Below are 8,608 nucleotides of genomic sequence, written 5' to 3'. Positions count from 1 at the left end.
GAATTGCTGCCGGGGAGAAGGGATAGGGGTGCAGGCCCCCAAAACTAAAACTTGGGGGAGCCCCCCCCCCCCCCACACACACACATCTCAGACTGGCTGGGCATGGATGGAGTCTCCCCAAAAGGGGTGCAAACTAGAGACTGTACTTCATAGTTTAAACTATTTTAAATTGCATTTGGTGGTGTTTTCCCAGTAATCCCAGATTTCTGGGTGAGGGCTTGAGACACAGTAAAAATATTTCGGTACCCCAAAATTTGAACCCATCCCTTGTTGCTACCAACCAGTGCCCAGAAGAAAGGTTACATATATAAGGCTTGTAAGCCCATATTCAAAAGTGATTTAGGCTACCACACCCAACAGGACTTGGTTTCAATGGCTCGATCACTTTTCAAAATGTTGCCACAAAAAAAGACCAGAAGTGGTTATGAAAAAACCACTAGTTTTAAAAAGCATTCACCCATTTAAAATTGATTCTAAATCTATGATGATCTTTTCTGAAGACTTGTTTGGGTCTATTTTTAATTGTTATCTTAAAAATAATAAGAAATATGTATTAATCACATTTAAAATTCACTTTCAGGATAGGAAAGTATACAAGGCCAGCTCTGGAGACTGGTTAATGCATTCTCATGTGGATTTAATACAATTAATGGTAGACATAAAGAGTTATAGAACTGTAAGAAAAATCTTTTGGTACATCTTATCATTCACCTTTGTTTTTCTGTGCTTTTTCTTGCCATGTTTTCTTCTATCTGACTCTACTGCAAATAGCAAAATAAAAGTTGAAGACAAAACATCTTATAATTTTTCTCTCTCATGCAGAGTCTTAACATAAATAAATCACTCCAAACTAGACAAATAACTACCAGTACTAAACGCTGGATAAAAATCCAGCTTTTAGAAGAAAGGTATTAGTCAGGTAGATCAGTACTTCAGATCAGCTCAAGTCAACCTATCTATTGGCCATGATCATGCCAATAAATGTGATAGTCAATTTTCATTTATAGTGGAATTACTATCACTGAGGGAAGGAGAGGGAAATTCCTTTTTTTTAACCACTGTGCTAAAACACAGGAAACTGCTTGATAAAAGAAGGTTTGGGATAGACAGGAACATATATAAATAAACAATTGGGCATTGTTTGAATCTTATTTGCTTTTTATTAACTATACTCCTTTGAATCTCTTTCAGATTTATTTGGGAACACTTTCTAACTGAACACCTCTTGGATAGTGTTTGCTTTTGTGTCAGGGCATTTGGGCAACACTTTAAGAGGTCAGGCAGCTTGCGAAGCCACTGGCAGGTGTGGGCCAGGGCTAATGGGGAGTCAGCTGACCCAAGAAGCTGGCAGGTGAAGCTAAGCCTGATAGAATCACTTGACTCAGGAGGGAGTCATTTAACTTGGAGGGCTTGGTTTAAAGTGGGTATAAGCCCAGGCCCTCAGATAAGTCTGACAGTAAGATCTGGAGCCTGGTGAGAAAGCACCTCAACAAGAAGACTGCAAGTCAAGAGTAGCAGAATGGAGAGGACAGCTAAGGCAGTCTGGAGGTTCAGGTAGGAAGTAATGGGCTGGAGGAGGTTCCTAGCGACCCAGGCTGGGGTCTGGGTAACTCCAAAGCAAGGGACTCAGCATATAAGACCTATTGTGTGGCCCAAGGGAGCTCCCCACTAGCCCTGGCCCCCAAATCAAGGGGCTAAGTATAGAAGATGTGATATAGGCTCCAGGTGAAGCCCAGAGAAAGGGGCTTGGTGCATAAGATCTATTGGGGATCCCAGGTTAGCCTAGAGACAGGGGCTGAGAGCTTAACAGACCTGCTGAGCAGCCTGAGAGTAGAACCATGAGTGAGAGTAGACTGGAGAACTGACCCCAGTAGAATCTCACTGGCCTGCTAGAGAGGCCAAGGCCCAGAGAAAGTCTGAAGCCTGGAGGCAACCACAGCAGGAGACTGCTGAAGCCAGAGAGGGGCTAGTTGAGAACTCCATGCCCAAGTTGGGGCCAGAGGTTATTAGACGCTGCAGTCTATCAGGAAGGACCACTGCCAGGGAGGAAGGGGTATCAGGGGCCTGCAGCCCAAAGTAAAGAGGGCCATGCCAGGGCTATCTGAAGGGCAGGAGGGCCCAGGAGAGAGGTGGCAGAGAGAGTGACCCCAAGAATTACGCTGGCCTCCTAGTGGGGCTATCATCCAAAGGGGGGCCAAAGGCTGGAGGAAGCCACCATGGGAGACTGCTAGACAGAGGTCCAAAGCTCTCAACTGGCCTGAGGTAGGGCCAGGGCTTCATAGAGGATGAAGGTATAGGTGTGGCTACAGCCAGAGCGGAAGGGGTCAGAGAAAATGAGGCCCCAGATGAGGATGGCTGGGACAGGACCATTAGATATATAGGAGGACCCAAGACAGTGATGAGACCAGGGGGCCTGGAGGGAGTAGAGTCCGGGCCAGAGAAAGGTGAGCCCAGAAAGAAGCTGAATGAGAGCCAGTGGTAGTAGGGACTGAGAGAGTGACCTAGGGCCAAAGGAGCCTGGAGGAGTGACATTAGTAAGGGGTGAGGGTCACTTGACAGGGACAGCATGGCTCTAGGGACAGAGGCCAGGGCCTAAGCTGGTCCTGAGCATGATGGGAGAACTGCACCCTACTAGGGTTTAAGGTCATGGTGGTGGGGCTGCTGGTGGTAGAGCATCCCCTGGGAAGTACCACCAAGGCTAAAACCCAGGCAAGAGAGTCTGTGGAGCCCGAAAACTCCAGCCCCTTCTGCCTTGTAGGTTGCACCTTGGTGGGAAAAGGCTAGGAAATGCACCCCAAAATAAAAGCAGAGGCAGGACCAGATGGTCCAGAACCCCAGGCTAGGAGCTGAGGAAGAACAGGACCTGATGGTCCAGCAGACCAGTGAGGGGCCAAGAACAGTGTAGTGGGACCAGAAAGGTCTGGTGGCCCAGCAAGGTCCCAGGAATAGTGTATTGGGACTGGAAGGGTCCAGCAACCAAGGAATTGATCTCCAGTGAGGGAAAAGAAATAATGCAGTGGAACCAGAAAGTCCAGTGGCCCAGTGAGGGGCAGGAATAGAGAAAGGCCCAACAGGGTCTAGAAGCTCAGAGAGGGGCCACATGAGAGAGGGCACATGAGCGAGATCCAAGGGCTTATGGCCACCCTTTATAATATATTAATATGACACATTAACACATTTTATATCTGTATCAAAGTGCCTTTTTTTCAAAATATGAGGCCCAAACTTGCTCTTGTACATAGTTTTCCTTCTCTTAAGAAGCTCTATAGGAATATTCTGGCAAATATGATCAGTTCTACTCCATAACTATACTCAGGTATATATACCTATACTATCTGTTTCATTTTGCACCTGTGATATGAATGTTCTATTTATTTCATTGTAGTTTATGCTGTTTGTCTGGATATTACTCATGGAGCACATCTACATGTGCATGTAGGCATGCCTAAATTTAATGTGCATTAGGTTTTTTTTAAGGCTCATATCTACGTGTGCATGTGTTGAAGGACATTAACACAGCATGCATGTACTGATGTAGCACTAAAGTTGGTCCCACATCCATCCATACTCAGTATTAATGCACCTTAACGCATCTACATATGCATTAATGTGTTTTTCAGCATGAATAGCCTAAAATTGCCATTTAAGGTGCATGCATTTGTACATCCATGCAACCTAAATGGAGCTAAAGCACCTGAAATGGGTGTAGACATGCCCATAATGTAAAAAAATAATTTGCACAAGAAGCTAGTCGCTGAGGCGAAAACTGAATTCTAACCCACTGTCCTAAGGACCTAGATAGGGAATTGTGTACCGCTCCCACAACTATGAAGAAATTCCTAGTTGGCGAATCTTTGGAATAGTTTATTGTGTGTGTCTGTACCCTCCTAGTCATTCTGGTTCTCATGATCAGGAGAAACTTTCTAGTGACTTCTTTCTTTTTTTAGTCTTATTTTCGGAAGTAGTGTCTGGGTAAAGATAATAACAACAACAAAAAGACATAGCCGAAGGTTCTCCAAGCTCTCTCCTCTCTGTGGTAGGTCTTAAAAGTGGATAAACTTGGAATCTGCCCTTAATTTAGATGCTAGGTGTTATCGGGCTAAACCTGCATCAAATCTGGTGCTTGAGCATTTACAAATCTCCTTCCTAATTTAACACTATTATTCCCAGTTTTCACTAATAGATGTTTCATCATGACATTATGAATCCCATATGAGGTAAAAGAAAAGAGACTCAGCACGATTTGGAGATGAGACAAGAAATTACATTCATTGCATTCAATTTGAGTTATGAAATAATACAGGATTTAGAATGACACCGTCACAGAGCATTTTGATGCCCAGTAGCCTCCTAACATTTCATATCCCATTTTATATTAGTCTGACCAGGAGACATTTCTCAGACACCAAAATAAACTAGAAGACATTTCATGACTTTCTTAATATATATGTATTACAATAGAATGTGCTCACAGTTTAACCATATTAGTACACAGAGTTGCAATACAGCCTGTATCATGGAAAGTAACACTATGTAAAGTTCTTGTGCTCCAGGATGACATGACTGAGCTTATACAAAGTTGGCTCCTCAACTGTGGCATGTTCTCTGTTTTCATTGTCTCTAGTTTCCCTCTATGAATACCTGTCCTGTCTTAACCCTCCCAAACAAGAGAAAAATATATATTTTCAAAGATGTGCCTGGCCTTTACTCCTTGGCGGCAGCTAAGGGGAAAACCAAGCCCCTTTCAAAACTAATTAGATTTTTATTTCAATGTTTTGTATTTGCCCATTGGTTGGTTGGTTTGTTTGTTTTGTAAGTTGGAATGGCTTCTAAGTTATAAGCCAGCTTTGCTCTTTAATGGTTTTAGTTGGGGTTGAAAGTTTATGGTATGAATATTCGTGTATATGAGCAAGAGTGGGCATCTGAAATAGAATACACATAGTTATTGACTTACGTATTTACTTATGTTACATTGATGTCTAGGACTAAAAATAGATCTTGGGTTTATCCTAAAGCTGATTGTCAGACTTTGACTTGTACCAAAATAGGTTGGGGTGGGGGCTGTTTACACATGCAACTTGAATGGCAACTAATTCAAATTGGTCCCAGGGGGGAAAAGGTTATCTCAGTACTTCACAGGTACTTAAGGTGGAAAAATTGACTTTTATTTTGGGCTCCTACAGAGATATAAAGCTTTACCCCAGGGGAAATTGGACATCAGTTTTTAACCTAGAAGCCCAAGCTAGGTTCCATTACTGTTGTATATCATATAAACAGATAGGAGGAAACATGTTCAAAAGACTAGTCAATCTAGGTTACAAAGGCTAGGAACAGACACCAAATTTTGTTTTGGGACAAGTTGCGCTGTTCTTGTCCCATAACAGAAAATTCCCAGAATAGGTATGTACACACACTGCCCATCCAGTCAGAGTTTAGTGAACAGCTGAATACATTGCTGTCTTTCTAACAGAGATGGCTGTCCTGGGGTTGCATTCAGACACACTCCACGATATCTTGGGACATGCTTTTAATACTTAACCTGTGAACTGTTTATTCCTGGGTTGTCTTGGGATAATGTATGTGGATGTTTAAATAACTGCACTTTATCCCAGGATAAAATAAGTTTTGGGGGGACAAATGTATTGTCTGTTTTGTAGTCTAACAGCTGCGACTGTAGGCAGTCCTTAGGCAAGTTGGACACAGCAGTATGGTGTGGTAACAATGGCAGCTGCCCCAGGTGTCCACTTTCAAGGGGGTTGAAAAAATAGGATGCTGCCATCACGTGCTCATGCTGGCAGCAGTAGCAACCAGAAGCCACTGCTGTCCCTATGTGTAGCTGCCCAGCAATTTTGTCATGCCTCTGGGACAGAAGGATAGTTGACTTCTGGGTCCCATTGTGCAACCACAAGGGTCAGGCAAAATCAAGTCATAAGTTTGTGGCAGCCTACCTATAAATATCAATATTCTTTACCTTCACAGTTCCATTTTGCTGCAGTGGCCACAGCACCTCTGAAAGGGTCTTACAGCATCCTGGGTTACTGAAGTACTCCACTAGTGAACCACTGATGTAGAAATCCCAGGAGCAGTCTGTACTTTTCATCTTGCATAAGTGAATTTGAGTGGGATAGCTGGTTCATACTATTTGGATCAAAAATACATATAGTGAAATGCTGGCCTAAAGGCACAGCAGTAACCAGTTTCCACAATCTAAGGCTGAACTTATCATTGAAGTATCTATCTGTCTATCTTCTGAGTCCTGCTTGTATTTTTTTTCCCTTATCAAGAAATGTAGCTTGCATAATCACTAGGGACACTCGCCCTGTATGGTCATAGCTGTCTAAACAAAATATGGTATGCTAGTAATATTTATCCATTATTTCTACACCATTCAGGCAGAAACAAAACAAGCTGAAATACATGTTCAATATTCCATGAAATGATTTTTGTGTGCAGCTCATTAAAAATAACAGGCATCATGTGTTTGATTCCCCAAGTGCCATCTCAAGAGTGAACCTGAGGAGTGAACTTAATACCTTTTGTTAGAAATCCCTCTGCTCAATGTTTTCATTTTTACTGAAACCCACAATTGCTTTATACATTCATGTGTACAGTGCATATGCACGGCACCTTAACTACTAATTGCACAGAATAAGATCATATCATACTGACACGTTGTAGTCCACAAAAGATAAGTCTGTCATTAGCCAAGAAGGCTCTGAATAGCTCTGGATTTTTTTTTTACTAGCATTCAATATTATAAACACAAAAGAATTGGAGACTGAAATATCATTTACAGGTGTTGGTGCTTGAATAGTTTGTTTATGAATACAGTGCTTTGCACTGTTGGAGAAGATTTCATCACAGGCTTGTCACATTGCACAAACAATCCAGATACATACAGCCCCTCAATTTTTGTATTATGCCTGTATGAAAAATGCAAAGGCTGAGAATTTGTGACATATCTCAAGGTTATAACATTAATCCCAAGACCACTTCGAGAAACAGGCAGAAATCGTGGCTCTGGCCTTTACTGCGGACATCCATCTTCTGATCTTCAAAATTCCTTGTTTATTAGGCAGCTAAACAATGTCTATGTTGACTCAAAATTACTTTCCTCACCACTCCCCCCCCTTACTTTTGATTGTCCAAAATACTGTGGCCCTTCCCCTCTAGGGCGTGATCATTTTGATTTATGGCTTCATTGTGTCCAAACAGGGCAGCAAAAATTAGGTAGAAGTTTGCTGCTGCAAATCGTTGCTTTCATTCTCATATAAGCGAAAACATCTTTAAAGGGGATCTGCAGCAGTCTTAACTATCCTGGAGCTTTGCTGGGAGGGGGTAAAGAGAGAGCACCAAGAGGTGTGACATATGTTCTTTGTGTCTTGTAGTAGATTCCCAGGTATCTGCAAGTTTGGGAGGTGGATCATCTTAAGAGCTAGATGTCAAGTTCTTCTGAAATAGGCCCATCTCTTTAGTAAGTCTCTGCCCTACTATGGCAGCTGTGAAAATTAGAAATAGTGCCATTTTGAAATCTACCTGTTTTTGGATTTTATGCTACATATGTAAAAGATGCTCAAATCCTGGAGTCATGGATGACTAACAGTAATAGCAAACTCCTCAGCCAGTTTCCTGGAATCTGTGTCTTTATTCCCCAGCTTCTAGTTGCAAACTACCACCAACTCCTAGTCACAAATTACTGCTGAAGGAAAGGCATCTTCATCCTAATTACTATATTTACCCAAATATAAGATGATGGGTTTTTTCCCCTAATCAGCATGAGGAAAAACCCGTTGTATTACATTTGCATACAATAAAACCTCATTGACTCTATTGTCAAGTGATAAACTACTGTCAGAAGTGAATGTGCTCAGTAATGGAAACCAGCTATGAAGTTGACTGAATGTAGCCTACACTGAGCATACATACGAAACACATGGCCTATAGTGGCCAAATATACTGATGGGAATCTTTTTGTTGTTTTTGTAAGTAAACAGACAGAAAACTTAAAAACCTCCTTCCATCAGCTTACGTTCTTACATTGTGTTACAAAAACTACATCAACTACAGTCAAACAAAACAACAGATCGCCAAAAAGCTTCACCAAAAGCATTCGGAAATGTCTCCAAGCTAAGGAGGTGTACCCCTATTGGAAGGGAGGGACCATCACCAGAAAGACTACACCTCAGTTGCTTGGGACTGTGGGGGGAGGAGGCGGTCAGAAAGGCCAAGGTAGAGCTGGAACTGGGACTAGCTACCTAGATGAAGAACAACAAGAAGTCCTTTTTTTAAATACATAGTGGGTAAAAAGAAGGTACCGGGTAACGTGGGACCTCTGCAGGACACACTAGGAAATCTGGTTGTTGCACCAGACAGCAAAGCCAACCTATTTAACAATTTCTTTGCCTCCATTTTTCTGAGTAAGGACCTGGTCATCCACCCCCACTAGGATGCCCGTAGGTCCCAGGGGAGGTACACCCGGGCCTAGGGTGAGCGAGGACCTATTCAGGGAACTTCTGGAGGGACTGGATGTATTAAATCAGCAGGTCCTGGCAATCTCCACCCCAGAGTGCTGAGAGAACTAGCAGAGGTTATTGCGGGACCTCTGGCA

This window comes from Gavialis gangeticus, unplaced genomic scaffold (assembly GCF_001723915.1).
Source record: "Gavialis gangeticus isolate Ggan-Ray unplaced genomic scaffold, GavGan_comp1, whole genome shotgun sequence".
NCBI classification, from domain to species: domain Eukaryota; kingdom Metazoa; phylum Chordata; order Crocodylia; family Gavialidae; genus Gavialis; species Gavialis gangeticus.
Note: the sequence above shows the minus strand (reverse complement) of the source record.